Source organism: Macaca nemestrina, chromosome 8 (genome assembly GCF_043159975.1).
Source record: "Macaca nemestrina isolate mMacNem1 chromosome 8, mMacNem.hap1, whole genome shotgun sequence".
NCBI classification, from domain to species: Eukaryota; Metazoa; Chordata; class Mammalia; order Primates; family Cercopithecidae; genus Macaca; species Macaca nemestrina.
In genome coordinates this window covers 92,142,040-92,159,607 of record NC_092132.1, presented here as the reverse complement: position 1 = coordinate 92,159,607, position 17,568 = coordinate 92,142,040, and the positions used below count along the sequence as shown (strand labels likewise).

Below are 17,568 nucleotides of genomic sequence, written 5' to 3'. Positions count from 1 at the left end.
AACACTTTTACACTGTTGGTGGGACTGTAAACTAGTTCAACCATTGTGGAAAACAGTGTGGCGATTCCTCAAGGATCTAGAACTAGAAATACCATTTGACCCCGTCATCCCATTACTGGGGATATACCCAAAGGATTATAAGTCATGCTGCTATAAAGACACATGTACATGTATGTTTATTGCAGCACTATTCACAATAGCAAAGACCTGGAATCAACCCAAATGTCCATCAATGACAGATTGGATTAAGAAAATGTGGCACATATACACCATGGAATACTATGCAGCCATAAAAAAGGATGAGTTTGTGTCCTTTGTAGGGACATGGATGCAGCTGGAAACCACCATTCTCAGCAAACTATCACAAGAACAGAAAACCAAATACCGCATGTTCTCACTCATAGGTGGGAATTGAACAATGAGATCACTTGGACACAGGAAGGCGAATATCACACACCAGGTCCTACTGTGGTGAGGAGGGAGGGGGGAGGGAAAGCATTAGGAGATATACCTAATGTAAATGATGACTTAATGGGTGCAGCACACCAACATGGCACATGTATACATATGTAACAAACCTGCACATTGTGCACATGTACCCTAGAACTTAAAGTATAACAACAAATAAAAATTAAAATAAATAAATAAATAAATCTTAGTTGATTTACTAGCTTTCTAACAAAAAAAAAATAATGTGAAGAAAACGGAACTGAATATGTAATAGCACTAGGGGGATTTTTTTTAATATATTTTATCTTTTAGAAGAAATTTAGACTTGCAGTAAAATTAAGAAAATAGTATGGAGATTTCCCATATATCTTCTGCCCAATTTCACTATTATGAGCATCTTACATTAGTAGGCATACATGTTACAATTAGTGAACCAATATTGATACATAAGTATTCACTAAAGTCCTTATATTTTTCCATTTTCTTAGTTGTTACCTAATTTTTTTCTGTTTCAGTGTCCCATCCAGAGTGCCACGTTACACTTAGTCATAATGTCTGTCTCCTTAGGCCCCTCTTACCTGTGACAGGTTTTCAGACTTTCCTTATTTTTGATGATCCTGACTGTTTTGAGGAGTACTATTTGGGTATTTTGTAGAATATCATTCTTTGGGGATTTGTCTGACATTTTTATTGTGTTGTAAACTTGAGTTATGGTTGTTTTGGGAGGAAGCCCAAGGCAAAGTGCCATTTTATCACATCATATCAAATCTACATACTGTCAACATGACTTGTCACCCTTGATGGTGACCTTGACCACCTGGCTGAAGAAGTGTTTTCCAGGTTTCTCCACTGCAAAGTTACTGTTTCCCCCCATTTCCATACTATATTCTTTGGAAGACAGCCATTCTGCATAGCCAATACTTAAGAAGTAGGGAATCATGCAATACCTCCTTGAGGGAGGAATATCTGAATAAAATATTTGGAATTTGTCTCTTCTCCCATTTATTTATTTGTTTAGTTATTTGTAGACCAGAGTGGACTCATCAATATTTCTATTACACTTTAGGTTATAACTCAATACTAGTTTATTCTGTTGCTCAAATTGTTTTAGCTTTAGCCATGAGATATCTTTCAATCAGCTCCTGTATCCTCTGACATATCCCCAGAATTAGAAGATTATTTATTTATTTTGAGTATATTCTCAATTTCTGGCACTGGAAGATGTTCCAGGCTAATCTTGTATATTACCTGCCGCAGTCTTAGAATTGTTGCTCATGACTTATATTGGAGAGTGACATTGGAAACTGTGATCTGAGCACTAAGTGTGCTCATTGCTACTGGTGTCATTTTACTTAGATTCTCTCAGTTGACAGAGCAAGGAAATACAAGTGTATATGATAGCTCACACACATACACATCTATAAATTTTTCTATATGTAATTATCTGGACAAACATGAAGTCGTACTGATGTCTCCAGTTCTACTCTGTTACTACATGGATGATTCTAGTTCCCCTTGCTTGTCTGCAAATTCCTGTGCAACTTGGTAACCTGGCTCATACATCTGCCATCCATTAACCCAATTGCTCAATTCCAATATTCATGTGTCATAATATCATGTATCCATCATTACAGTAACAAATAAATTATTTCGCTGCCCTAAAAATCCCTTGTGCTTCACCTATAATCTCTCTCTCTCCTTGAACCTCTCATTACCATTGATCTTTTTAGTTTCACTCTAGTTTTTCTTTTCCAGAATGTAATAAAATTTAAGTCATACAGGAGGCAGCCTTTTAAGAGTGGCTTCTGAAAGTGAGACTTGGAAATATTCATTTAAGGATCACCCATGTCATTTTGTGGTTTGATCGCTCTTTTTAAAAACCACCAACTAATATTCCATTATATGGATATGCCACCATTTATCCATTCACCTCTTGAAAGATATCTTGATTGTTCTAGTTTTTATCAAGTATGAATAAATCTGCTACAATAAATAAATATGCTATCAACATTCATGTGCAGGTTTTTAGATGAACCTAAGTTTTAAATCCAGTTGGGTAAATACCTGGGGGTTCAATTGCCACATTGCATGGTAATCTAGCTGTTTAGTTTTGTAAGATAGAAGAGGGTTAATTTTTAAAATTACTGCCAGTACCAATGTTTTATGATCCTACCAAAAGATGGGATTTATATACATTCTATATCAATGGTTAATAATGATAAAATACAAAATATGAATGGGAGGGAACATGAAAATAATGATACACCAGCACTATTTTTCCCCAGAGTATTCTTTTCAGTGAATTAATACTTTATCTCAACCAGCTCATTTGGGATTAACAATAAATTCACATAGGGAAATAGGTGCTGATCTCTGTGACTGCCACCTTAGAGATCTTGAAACCTATCAATGTCTTTCAGGATAACAGTCATTAAGAAGTAATTCTCTTTTTTAGGGTTTCAGGGAGTATTCACTGGCCTATCTCTGGCAATCAGTGAGATGGGTTCATTCCAGAAATTGCAATGTTATATAGTCGGATGACATTAGCCCCATTGTTTATGAACTGTTGAGCAAAATGCAATCTGACTCTTTTAGAAAGAAAAAAACAAAAACTTTTATTTTAAGTTCAGAGGCACATGTGCAGGTTTGTTATATAGGTAAACTCATGTCACAGGGGTTTGTTGTACAGATTATTTCACCATCCAGGTATTAAGCTAGTACCTAATTGTTACTTTTTTCTGATCCTCTCCTTCCTCCCACTCTCCACCTGCAAGTTGGCCCCAGTGTCTGTTGTTCCCCTCTTTGTGTCCATGTGTTCTCATTATTTAGCTCTCGATTGTAAGCGGGAACATGTGGTATTTGGTTTTCTGTTCCTGCATTAGTTTGCCAAGGATAATGGCCTCTAGTTCTATTCATGTTGCTGCAAAGGACAAGATCTTGCCCTTTATTATGGCTGCATAGTATTCCATGGTGTGTATGTACCACATTTTCTTTATCCAGTCTACCATTAGTGGGCATTTAGGTTGATTCTTTGTCTTTGCTGTTGTGAATAGTGATGCAATGAACATATGTGTGGGTGTATCTTTGTGAAAGAAGGATTTATATTCCTTTGGGTATATAGCCAGTAATAGGATTGCTGGGTTCAAAGGTAGCTCTGGTTGTAGCTCTTTGAGGAATAGCCACAATGCCTTCCACAATAGTTGAACTAAGTTATGCTCCCACCAGCAATATATAAGTATTTCCTTTCCTCCACAACCTCACCAGCATCTGTTATTTTTTGAGTTTTTAATAATAGCCATTCTGACTGGTGTGAAATGGTATCTCATCATGGTTTTGATTTGCATTTCTCTAATGATCAGTTATGTTAGGCTTTGTTTCATATGCTTGTTGGCTGTATGTATGTTTTCTTTTGAAAAGTGTCTGCTCATGTCCTTTGCCCAATTTTTAATTTTTTTCCTTGTAAATTTGTTTAATTTGATTATTTACTCATATGTCATTCAGAAGCAGGTTGTTTCATTTCCATGTAACTGTATAGTTTTGAGCAATCTTCTTAATTTTGACTTCTATTTTTCTTGTGGTCCAAGAGAGTGGTTGGTATGATTTCAGTTTTTTGTATTTGCTAAGGATTTTTGTATGTCCAATTATGTGGTTGATTTTAGAGTATGTGCCATGTGGCAATGAGATGAATGTATATTATGTTGTTTTGAGATGGAGAGTTCTGTAGAGGTCTATTAGGTGCATTTGGTCCAGTGTTGAGTACAGGTCCTCAATATCTTTGTTAACTTTCTACCTTGATGATCTGTCTAATACTATCAGTGGGGTGTTGAAGTCTCCCACTATTATTGTGTGGGAGTCTAAGTATCTTTGAAGGTCTCTAAGAAATTGCTTTATGAATCTAGGTGCTCCTGTGTTGGGTGCATATATATTTAGGACAGTTAGATCTTCTTGTTGAATTGAACACTTTACCACTATGTAATGCTCTTCTTTGCCTTTTTTGACCTTTGTTGGTTTAAAGTCTGTTTTGTCTGAAATTGGAATTGCAACCCTTGCTTTATTTCTGTTTTCCATTTGCTTTGTAGATTTTTCTACAGCCCTTTATTTTGAGCCTATGGGTGTCACTGCATGTGAGATGGGTCTCTTGAAGACAGCATACCATTGGGTCTTGCTTCTTTATCCAGCTTGCCACTCTGTGCCTTTTAATTGGGGCATTTGGTCCATTTACATTCAAGGTTAGTATTGATATGTGTGAATTTTATCTTCCCATTTATCTGTTAGCTGTTTATTAAGCAGACTTGTTCATGTGGCTGCTTTATAGTGTCACTGATCTGTGTACTTGAGTGTCTTTTTGTAGTGGTAACTTTCTTTTCTATATTTAGTACTTCTTTCAGCAGCTCTCATAAGGCAGGTCTGGTGGTAATGAATTTCCTCAGTATGTACTTGTCTGAAAAGGATCTTATTTCTCCTTCACTTATGAAGCTTAGTTTGGCTGGATATGAAATTCTTTATTGGAATGTCTTTTCAACAAGAATGTTGAATATAGAGTGCCACCCCCCACCCCCCACCCCCATCTCTTTTGGCTTTTAGTGTTTCTGCTGAGGGATCCACTGTTAATCTGATGGGCTTCCCTTTGTAGGTGATCTGTCCTTTCTGTCTACCTATCTTTGACATTTTTTCTTTCATTTCAACCTTAGAGAGTCTAATGCTTATACCTCTTGGGGATCAGCTTTTTGTGAAGCACCTTGTAGGAGTTCTCTGCATTTCCTGAATTTGAATGTTGGCCTCTCTAGCTAGGTTGTGGAAGTTCTCATGGAAGATATCCTGAAATATTTTTTCCAAGTTGCTTCCATTCTCCTCTTTCAGGGATGCCAATATATTGCAGATTTAGTCTCTTTACATAATTCCATATTTCTTGGAGGTTTTGTTTGTTCCTTTTCATTCTTTTCTTTATTCTTGTCTGTCTTATTTCAGAAAGCCAGTCTTCAAGCTCTGAGATTCATTCCTCAGCTTGGTCTATTCTGCTGTTAATACAGGCAGTTGTTTTATGAAATTCTTGTAGGGTGCTTTTCAGCTCTATCAGGTCAGTTATGTTGTTCTTTTCTGTACTGGTCATTTTGCCTGCCAGCTCCTGTATCATTTTCTCATTATTCTTAGCTTCCTTGGATTGAGTTTCACCATTCTCCGGAATCTTGATTATCTTCATTCCTATCCATGTTCTGAATTCTATTTCCACCATTTCAGCCCAGTTATGAACCCTTGCTGGAGAATTAGTGTGGTCATTTGGAGGAAAGAAGGCCCTCTGGCTTTTTTGAATTGTCAAAGTTCTTGTGCTGGTCCATTTTTATCTTTGTGGACTTGTGTTCCTTCAATCATTAAAGTTGCTATTCTTTGAATGAGTTTTTTTTCTTTTATCCTATTTTATGACCTTGAGGGATTGATTGTGGTATAAGGTGGTTTTGGTCAACTGGCTCCATTTCTGGAAGATTTCAGGGGGCCAAGACTCAGCTCAGCCCTCCTGGACTACATTCTCTAATTCTGGGGGACTGGTATCTGGTCCTGGCTTTGCTCTATGACCTTTGGAGGTTAGGAACCTGCTGTGCTAGAGGGTCCATGGTTCTCCCAGACTGTTGGTCACAACATTACAATAAGTGATGCCATCCAAAGTGCTTCATAGGGTAGCGGCAGTGGGATCCATCATTGTTTGCACATGCCAGCCTCAGCAGCACTGGCAGCATGGTGGGGTGCACATTCATCAGCTATGGTGGGGTGCTAGCAGGTGCCAGGGCTCCAGCCTCTGTGTGAGTTTGGAACTGCAGTAGTGGCAGCATGACTTGGTAGGATGGGATGCAGGGGACCCCACCAGCATGTGTGTATGCATTCACATTGGTAGTGGTATTAGCATGGTGGTGGGGTGCTGGTGAGCACAGGACTATGCGTGTCGTTTGTGTGCATTCGTGTATATGACAGTTGCTGCCCAGGGTGGGAGACAGTTGCGTTCTCTGTGCTTAGTTCCATGCCAGCAGCAGTGTTGGCACAAGGGCAGGATGTTGTTCGGGGTGGGACTGGTAGGCTCCATGCCTGACAATGCTCTGACAGCAACAGTGGTGCAGTGAGGGAAGGAAGGTAGGGTGCACTCATGCAGGCAGCAGTAGCATGGCAGGGTGCATGTGCACATGTATGCTGACAGGGAAGGAGAGGCAAGGTCCACTTGCATACACACACACCAGCAAAGCAATGTAGGGGATGTCCATGGGCAAATGCATGCAGGCAAAGCAGCACAGGGAAGGCTGCAGTGGGGTGAGAACATGAGTGGGTTGGTGTATGTCCATGGGGCTGCTGTGCTGGAGCTCTCTGCTGGTCAGGTGACATCCACCAAGGCAAGAGCCATGATATTGCCCCTAGGAGTACACAACCCCCTCACTTGCACCCGAAGCAGCACTGCAAACAGGTGTGGTCAGGCTGGGGCCATGGAAGAGCCCAGGAGACTGAGGGGTGCTAAAGTCAGATTGGCCCCATCTCATGGGCAAGACCGCTCTGCTGAGATCAGGTCCAACAGTTCCCCTGGTGCTAAAGTCTCCTATGGGAGCAAGTCGAGCCTAAGGGGATGGGCATTCCTGGTGGTGCTCCACTACAGACACTCTCACACCAAATCCTCTGGGCCACTAAAGCTGGAGTTCTGCCCTTACCATTTCTCTAAGCAGCTCTCCCTGCCAACTCAAGAGTCTGTGTTGGTCAAGGGGTCTCCTCCTGCCAGGGTTCCAGAGGTCTTTGGTGACAGCAGGTTTTTCCTTGCCTGTTCAACTCACTCCTTCCCCAGGAGCTATTGGTGGCCAGGAATGAGTCCCAGTGCATGATAGCCCTGTGTGGGGTTCCCAGCTTCCTCTGTCTTCGGCCCAGCTTCTGTGTCTTCCCTCTGTCAACTCTCAATGCTTCCCTCTGAAGATCTGCTAGAAGGGGACCAGTCTTCCTGATGACCTGGTCCCTCACTGGCAGATGTTCTTCCTGGCCCCATTTAGTCAGCCATCTTAATGATGTATATCACAATCTGATTCTTAAAATTGAAACATTTTTGGAAAGAAATTCGATAAAATTTTGAAATTTCTAAAAATCTTAGTTCACACAATGTTGTTTAAATTCGAATTAAAGAATGTTACAGATTTTGAGATTCATTGTAGACTCTATTTGTTTGTTCAGGCTGCCATAGCACAGTACTGCAGTCTGGGTGGCTTAAATAACAAAAATCTATATTTTCACAATTCTACAGATTAGAAATCTCAGGTCAAGGTGTCAGCAGGATTGGTTTCTTCTGAGGCCTCCCTCCTTGGCTTGTAGATAATCTTTCCTCTGTGTGTGTTTGTGTGTGTGTCCTAATGCCCTCTTTTTATAAGGACACTGGTCATATTGAATTAGAACTCACACTAATGGATTCATTTTTAACTTAATTATTTCTGTAAAGACTCTATTTCCAAATAAGGCCACATTCTGAGGTGCTGGGGCTTAGTGCTTCAGCATATGAGTTTCTGGTGGGCAGAGAGGGGAATAGAATTCAGCCTAATGTATGTACTTTAATTTCTCACTATCAATTTTCAAACTAACAGTGATCACAAATTCAGTACAGACTTGATTTACCAGGAGTGTGATATACGAACTTTATAAAAAGTGAGTCAGGAAACTTTTTTTTTTTTTTTTTCATTTCAGGAAAGCACTCAGGGGTGCCCAGCAGGACAGCATCCAGCTCATTCAATCAGAGCTGTAACACCATTTCCTGAAACACCATTTTCAACTAAGCTTTGGAGTGACAAAAATACCTGTTATCACAGACTAATGCCTCCAGGAAAGAAACCCTCGTGACATGCATCTGTCCCCAATACGGCCACCATAAACCTGAGAGGAAGAAGGCACAGGTAAAAATTAGGCTTGCTCATAGAATACAATATTTATGACTGTTGTGTACACTTGCTTGTTTTACAGAGGAAAATTAAGAGTCGTGGAAGTTAAAGACTAAGATATGCAGCTAGTTAAAAGCAGAGCGTAAGCTCCAGGTTCCTGATCCACTGCTCATTATTCTTTGAAGGAAAGATAACTCCATATTGTTAAGGATTCTTTAGATCATATGTAGAAAACTAAAACATTTACACCTCTATTCTGAATATTTAACTGACTCTGAAATATGCAAGGCACTGTGCTGGGCCCTGAGGAATAAAAATTATGTGTAAGACTCTGAAGCTGCACTGAGAGGGCTTGTGTTTGTATACAGGTAGCTAATGGGAAGGAGATTGGAACATGTTCCCAAATGTTTCTAGAAAAAGATAATTTAATACAAATGTTGTGTGAATGGAACAGAAGGGTACCACAGGTATACTAAGGGTAAAGAAAGTACTTCCTGATGGAGTAATCAATAAAGTTAAGATTCCTACAATAGATCAGTGTCCAACAGGAGACCTTGGGTTTTTCAATAAAAGCCATTAAGCAGCAACAGCGATCTCAGTCCCATAAAGGGATTCCATAAACCAAACATTCAGTTGGTATAGGTAAATAACTGTAAGATGCCTTATTAAATGTCCCACTATTAAAATTAAGCTTGACAATTATCTACCAATTGGACAATGCTACCAATCATGTGACAGTATTAGTGTTCTTGTTTTATGAATATTGTCGTGTGTGTGTGTGCACGTGCACATGTGTCTTTGTATATGGATGTGTATGTATACATATATAACAAACAGGGGTGTTATTGAGAAACATTTAATGAAGTTAATGTAAAGTATCAATGTCCAAAGCAAAAAAATAAAACTAAATTTTTATTTTCTAGCTAGAACTATGTGTATATATGTATAATAAAACTGCTTTCCAAGTGATGTAAATTCAAGTCACTTTAATCATTCCCAAATCACCTGTTGAGTTTTAGCATTTCTTTTCCACATACCCCATCACACCGTGTCGCTCCTCACTGGGTCTCCGCGGCACACTTGGTTGCAGTGAAGGAATGGCTGCTGTGAGTGAGGGTCTGTCTGCTCCTGGATCCCCAGCGCTCCCAGAGGCGGCGAGCCAGGACATGTACACCAACGCTGTGGCCTGCAGCCTATTCCACCGCCCCTGCCTGCTGAAGCTTGGGGTGAGGGGGCAGTAATCCCTAGGCCTCTGCTCCCACCTCCAGCTCTGTGTGCCCCACAGTCATGGGCCGCCTGTGTTTTGGCTGACTCACAGCCTCTGCTGGGGACAGCATCCTCATATGCTCTTTGCCAAATGGTGTGGAAGGCTTTGCAGCATTTATGCTTCACACAGAAGCTACAGTTTGAGTGTGTGTGTCGGGGGGTGTGTGCATGAGAGAGAGATTTATATGTTTGTTAGATAATAAATGATTCTATGCATTTAAGTCAGTTATAGCCTCTCTTTTATGGAGAATGAAGGCAATAAAAGATTCCCTCCTCCCCACCCTTCACTTTACCTTATATTGTTGTCTGAAAATCTATTATCAGACTTAAAGGAAAGTTGGGCTAAACTATGCTCCAAATATTCTGAGTTTTATAAAGCCAACTTTAAACCCCGCTGGCCTTCCTGTTCTGTAAAGCTTTAATGAACTTGTTTATCTATCTATTCATATAATCCAAAACCCCAACTGCCATTAATTCAGATCAAATAAATTGCTACTACTCTGAGAAGAAACAATTATGGACTCTTTGATGTTTTCTTCAGCTTATTAAACTTTATATAATTTGCCTCGGGAAATACATTTTAACACAGTATCAAAAAAGTGTGTATCTATTTGTACTTCTGATTCCTAACTCAAAATCTCAAACAATCTAATATGTTAACAGATCAAGAAGATAAGCATTTTTATCTTTGTTTTTAGTGCACAAAGAAACTAGGTCTGAGAACTGTTAAATAATACATTCATAGTCATAAAGTCAGTCAATGAAGGTGATTTCGAATACAAATTTCTCTGGCTCCCAAAACCATGATTTTTTAACTTTCTCATAATTTTGTCATTGACATTTGCATAAATTTGACACAGTAATATTTAGGAATCTGAGATAATGTGCAATGACAAATTTACTTTTTATCACAAATACTTTATTATGATAGGGAAATTATTCATATCTAAGATAAATTGTTTTCTATGTCCTTATAAAATGTTTCAATGTATTGCTCATTTCCACTGTTAATAATTTCATTGCACGATTCTCTGCCACCACTAGGCTGTGTTTTTAGTTGTGTTCATTGTCTGGCTTTCTGTGGCCCAGCAGTAGTCAGAGGAATAGGGTTTACGTGAGTTTCTTAGAAGCCTTAGCATTTATGTATAAGAGGAGGTGAATTGGTGAGCTAACGAGGTTATGAAGAAAGGCTGAATCTACTTGGGATGATTCTTTTTATCATGGAAAGGAGTAGATTTCCCACACGCACTGTGGAGAGGTGAGTGGGGAGGTTTTAGTGGAGGAATGGGGTGAAATTCAGTAACCTTCTAGCGGTGTGCATTCCAGTTTCTATTGCTATGTAACAAACTGCTGCAGAACGTAGTGGCACAAAACAAACTCAGCTGCACTCACAAATTCTGTAGGTGAGGAATTTGGAGACAGCAAGGATGGATTGCTCTGAACCACATTGTCTGGATTTCCAGCTGCAAAGACAAAAGCTGAGAGTGACTGTACGGCCAAGGGTTGAAATCTAGGGCATTGCCTTCACTCACCTATCTGGCAGTTGATGCCCTCTGTTGACTGGGGCCTCAGTGGGGCTGTTACCTGTGGCATCTCTACAAGGGCTTTCCTGGGATTTCTCACAAGACGACAGCTGGTTCCAAGAGCAAGAATCCCAAAAGGGAAAAGCAGAAATGCAAGGTATATTTTTATTTAGTCTCAGAAGTCACATACTCTGTGGATTGTGACAGTAACACTGGTTTGTCCACGTTCAAGGAAGGGATAGATCCAACACCAGATGAGAGACATGCCAAGGTCTTCATGTATGAAGATCATTTAGAATAAAAGATATTGTACCATTTGAGAACATCCAGTCTGCTGCAATGAGTCAGATCTTAAAAATATACTTTTATTGCTTTGTGAGCCATGTGATTTCCCAATAGCACAAGCAAGTAGGAAAAGAATCAATGATCTGGGACTATTTGACAATTAAATTTCTCATATTAGGAGACTCTCCCTAAAGGACAATGAAAGTTGATTGTATATTCATTCTTCATGACTGAATCTTTACTCCTTCAGTATTCCTATGATACAGAGAGTGTGATGATATAGAGAGTGTGATGTAAAATAGCTGATACTTTACCCGTCGATTGCCAGTCATTAGGATCTGTTTTATGAAAATGGTGAGAAAGACGCTAGCAAAGTCGGCTTGAGTAGATATGGCCAGGAAAGCTCAGTGCAACTGGCAGCTGATTCACGAAACACAGAAGCCTAACCATACCTGAAAACTTCACCAAAACAAGGCAGTAGCAAAGACAATGTTGACTCACAAAGTTTTTACTCCCTGTCAAAGTATGTGTGGGGTTTTTTTTGGAGGAGGGTGGGATGCAGGATAGTGTTAACATCCTTACTTATGTCTGAACAAATATTTAAATGACATAATCCGAAGAGACCTCCCTTAAAGCAAATCATTTTTGCCTGAATGTTGATCTAACTACAAAGACCCTTGTTCTTTAAAAGTAACCCTTAGAAACAAATGCTGATATGGAAGAACAATTTTAAAATATGACTTAAAGAAAAGCAGAGATACTGTTTGAAATTTGAAAATGAAGTTGTGAGGAAGCTCATAGAATGATAGAAGACACCTTAGAGGGTCATCGTATCACAGTGTGGTCATCAAAGCGGAGCTCCAAAATGTAAACAGGCTATGGGAAAATATTTTGTGCTTTACCAATAAAAGTCATCATTAAGGACAAACCTAATCAGTATTTGGTGGTGCATGCCTCAGTTCATCCCAGAGAATGATAAACACTCTTAATTTTCACTCAAATTGAAGTATGCTCCAGCTGGCATAGGTCACAGTGTTGTGTGGGGTTGCAAGAAGGATGGCAGAATCCTCTTCTTTGTAAGTAAGCTAAAGACACATTATTTTGTGTCTTTTCCTCTCATTGTCCCTGCATCATAATCACTTCTCCGTGCCAACAATATACCTAGGTCTACATATCTCAAAATGGTGTGTCATTTAGAAGGGACAGTCATAGGATAAACTAGGTGCAGAAAGCCACCATATGACAAAGTCCATGAGTTGAAGAGCCCATCTTTACAGAAGGTCCAGGAAAAGCATTAATTTAGTCAGCAGAGGGAAGCAATTGTTGTATATTGTGTTTTGTGTTAGCAGTCCCATTTTTAGTGTTTTTATGTCTAGCAACTGAAAATACTAATTGATTTCTAACAGATGTCACCTTGTACTATTTAAAAAATAATGTCAGTGTTGGAACTTTTCAAAGGTATCCCTTACTCTGAGGCTTCTGTGTTAAATTTTACTAATTTTAAGTATCTTCTATTATTTTCTATTAATACAAAATTCATACACTTAGATATTAGTTGCTACTTAGAATTGATACTTGGGAATGTACATGTTCTCAGTGTGGGTTTTCTTCTTGGCAATATGTGAATTTGGAGCCTATTTCCCAGAGTGGAAGGGAAGAAGTAGTGCAAGGTGTCAAACTCCGTGTCCCTCCAGCCTGGGGCAGTCTGTTCTCGTGACACCTCTGTTCTTATTGTCCACTCATCCCACAACTTAGGTCACTCTTCACCTCCACCAGCAAACACGCTGTCCACATACATTCCTTTCAAAGCTGTCCTCCCCATTTTTCCATTCTCCCAGATTCATCCCCTTCCTTCTTGTAGAGTCATTGAGGAAAGGGTGAAAGTGTAACTAGATGAAACTGGTATAGCCATTGTATTCCTCTTTCCAGCATCGCTTTCTCTTCTCTGGTAGTAGGATCCCTCTTTCCAGTAGAAACCGATTCTATGAGGTTCAAGGAAAACTAACCCTTCTTGATGCCTCTCTGCTAATACACACATGCACATGCACCCAAGGGGCTCTGGGAACACGTCGCTGATCCCAGACCCACTGAAGCACACATCCCTCAGCAATGGGATTAGTTCAGGGATAGGACAGTTAGAATCTCATCCTTGAATATATGGGTTCTGGAAAAAAAAAAAAAAGGGTCTCTCTGTTCCTCAGTTTTTATGAGCTACATGAACTATGTGAGCCTGGACCTTCCAGTGCCACACTTAAAGAGACATGACCTGAAAATGAAGGTACCAGAGAGATACAGAGAGAAGCAGAGTCTCAGTGTCATCATTTGAACACTGAATCTGCCCATATCCCTCATCTGACACATCAGCTCCCTGAGCTTCACTGCAGGGGAAACCCCATGACTTGTGAATCAGCAACCCTGTGCTCCCTCTTAGGTGAGAAAGTAACCAAGCCAGTCCTTTCCCTTTCCTAGGACAAACCCTCACTTCCAGAACGGATGAACCAATGGTGATAAGGCAATCCATTGGTCAAGAATGAATCACTTTTAGGTTTGGAGAAGGAAGCAAAGCTGTCATTATGCAGAAAGACCAAAGACTTGTGTTTCCTCTTGCTAGATACTCAGGCCTTCTTCCCAACACACAGTGACATCCAAGTTTTATTTTGCAACTACTGATGGGAAGGAGATGGCAGTAGGAATAAGTCATGTCCCCGCTACTCACTAGATCTCATGAGTCCATTACGTATCAGATGACTATGAGAAGCAGCTGATGGGAATCCAGAGTCATGTTATTTTAGAAGTGGTAGAAACTATAGAAATCATTGAATCCGATGTTTTTGTAGTGAGGTCAATTGAAAATAATAATTATATTAACTAACACTTAGTGAGTACTTACTATAGTTATATGAGCACAATAACTTTATGTGAATATTTGGTCACTATTTTACTGAGGAGACTATAGTGTAGAAAAGATAGCATTTTGCACAAAACCACACTAATCCCAACTGGAGCTGAGATTTGAAACTAAGCAGTCTAATTTCCAAGTCTATCCTAGTTTTTATCCTCCCAATCTCATTAGTTGCAATTCACTAACCTCCATGAACACTGACCCTGAGAATTCCCATCATTTTGCATGTAAAAATCACATTTTTCCCACCTCTTCCACTTGCTAACAATGTGGCTTTGGCAAATTTACTTGATACATCCAAGTTTTATACAACTAACTCATAGGTCTGTTGAGAGTAGTAATTCAGGACACATAAAACACTTGGTATAGCAGTAAATATAAGGATTTATAATTATTGGTGTTATCAGTAGCAGCACTGTTCTTTTTAAACAAAAACTTACTAATACCTTTCCTTAGTAAATAACTCTCAAGCTTTAACCTGAATTTCTGGGTGAGATGTGCTATGACACGGAAATATCAAGTTTTATTGATAATTTCAAAAATACAGAATATCTCCAGTTTGGGTGAAGTGAGAGAAATCTGGAACTAAAAGGGTGGTTCCTAGTCCTTCCTTCCTGCATCAGACATGGTCTCTCTTCCCCTAAATAATAGCTGGGGTTTCTAAAGAAGTTGCAGTTCACCTCAAACAACAAGGAGAACATGTAAGTTATGAAACACATCCATTGTATAACCCAAAACCATAAACCCTTAGATTATATGTTTATTATAAGTAATCCTCTAGCCAGGGACATCCTGCTGAAGATATTCTGCAGGTTTTTTCCACATAGCAAAAATCACTATCAGAGGTCTAGTTGGCAAGGAGAATAGACAGTCACCTGTTTTCTTTGCTTGTCCACCTGGTTGCCAGGGGGTGGGTGGGCTTCCTCACAAAGCAAATGAACTGGTTGCGGGCCAGCTATTTTAACTCTTTCCTCCCTAGTTCCATTTAAAAATATTAAAAACAGCTACACTAGAGCCTGTAGTTCAGTCTGTGTCTTACATGCACTTTTATAGCATAGCTCATAACAATGTCTCCTCCGCTAGGGTCATTCCAAGGCTATAATGCTGCCAAATTATTTGGCTTCCAATATATTGGCTTCCTTGACCTACTCAAACTCAAATAAGTCATATATTATTGAAAGTAGTTGCCACTTTTACTGTCTCCAAATAGTTGAAAAGTTTTTATTTTAACTTTTCTAGTAATTTCAAGTATAACATAAATACACAGATAAAACGATTTTAAAAATATATCTAGGTAGATGGATAAATAGTGTAACCAAGTACCTTCAATTTGCTAAATTGGTTTAATTGTTTTTATTATTTTTTCTTCTTTTCTTCTTTCCCCCTTACCTCTACTCCCTTCTTCCCACTTAGTCCTTTAGAAATGCAAATGCCACCTTTCACCTCCCCTGGCCAGACATTCCCTACAGGGCAAGTTCATCTATGTGCTACAAGATCTCTCCTTGACAGTGGATTTGCAGACCAAAGCATGCCTCAGGGAACCCTCACCTCCAGGGGGTCACCTCAGGAGAGCATGTCAAAAGCATGCCCACTTGGTCACCTTTTTTTTTTTTTTTTTTTTTTTTTTTTTTTTTTTTTTGAGACGGAGTCTCGCTCTGTCGCCCAGGCTGGAGTGCAGTGGCGCGATCTCGGCTCACTGCAAGCTCCGCCTCCCGGGTTCACGCCATTCTCCTGCCTCAGCCTCCCGAGTAGCTGGGACTACAGGCGCCCACAACCGCGCCCGGCTAATTTTTTGTATTTTTAGTAGAGACGGGGTTTCACCGTGGTCTCGATCTCCTGACCTTGTGATCCGCCCGCCTCGGCCTCCCAAAGTGCTGGGATTACAGGCGTGAGCCACCGCACCCGGCCACCACTTGGTCACTTTTGCAACTTATTTCTGAACAGGAAGGTACCAACTGAACTGCCCAGTATATAACTGCCCAGTAGCAGGGGGATGCCTTCCCTAGCTCATTTACTCCCCTACCTTATAAAAGTGCCCTCTTTCTGCTCCCAAAGTGAAGTAGCACATTTAAATGCAGGGTGCTTTGTGCCCTTCCCCAAGCTAGCTTCTGAATAAATTCACATTTTTTTGGTATCAGACCTCACTCTCCCTAACTGGACTCTGCATTCAGCAAGCAACTAACCTGCTTTTTGGTTACAATAGACCTTTTAGAATAGGTTATGTTGTACTAAAATTTGTGCTGCTGTTGCAATATATTGCAGTTACTTGCTTAATTGCTTGTCATTTGTAGACTGTAAGATCAAAAATGTATTTGGCCACTTAAGACACTAATAAATCCACTAGTAAAGCACTAAGAAAACGGGGGGGGGGGGTGTCTGTTTTGTTTACCACTGTGTGTTCAGAATCTAGCATAGTTCCTGACAAAAATATATGAATATACTGAATATTCTCTCAAACACAAGTTATTGAAAAAAAAGTAACTGTCCTGTCTGTTTGTTCATTTGTTTTATGTTGTCACTAGTTTTCACAAACATGGGGATCATCAGCAGGAATGTGAGGAATGTATAGTGCTCCCAAATAATCATAAAGAAGATATTATAAGGCCTAAAATTTGCTATATATTGTTTTCTCCCCAGATATATTAAAATTTTCTTTAGATAATAAGTTTCTAATTATATTCCATATTCAGAATTTATATACCCAAATAACAACCAGTGCAAAGAAAGGATACTGATTCAGATGAAAAACTGTTTGCTCTCTTATTTCCTTAGACTTTTTCTAACTTATTTTTATCCTTATTTCATTAAGCAACCAAAAATTCCACTAAAAATGGAAGTGGAGGCCCCTACCACACTTGCACTCCAATCCCTTATGAAATGGACTTACCAATCAAAGATAAACAGGAATAAGAAATTTGCTTTGTTTTGAAAAGAGACTAGGACTTAGTAGTGTGTTCTTCCCAATTAGCAGAATGAGTCCCTTTTTACTTCCCAAGCCTAAGTTTTGCTTCTACTTCCACAAATCTTTCTTTTGTCGTGATACTGGATTTTAAGTTGTTCTTTGTGTGTAAAATACCATGTGTTTAGAACACAGAAACAGATCATTCTTGGCAGTGATGTGGTTGTATCGTACTGGGAGCAGGGCAGGGGCTGCTTATGCTTCCAGGTGGAGTTGCTATTTCGTTATGCTTTTATTGATGGAACAGTTTGATTTTGAATTTTGCATGTTTCTGTAGTGAAAAAAGTGGATTTTCAT

At 39.6% G+C, this 17,568-nt stretch overlaps 1 long non-coding RNA gene across 1 annotated transcript in view; it reads left to right on the top strand.

Moving 5' to 3' along the window:
• The window catches only part of LOC139355841 (uncharacterized), a 71,649-nt gene that overhangs the window by 49,234 nt on the left and 4,847 nt on the right, over positions 1-17,568 (top strand). Inside the window, exon 2 of the long non-coding RNA XR_011607028.1 lies at positions 8,146-8,351. This is a non-coding gene — a long non-coding RNA (uncharacterized lncRNA). The remainder of the gene's footprint in view (positions 1-8,145; positions 8,352-17,568) is intronic.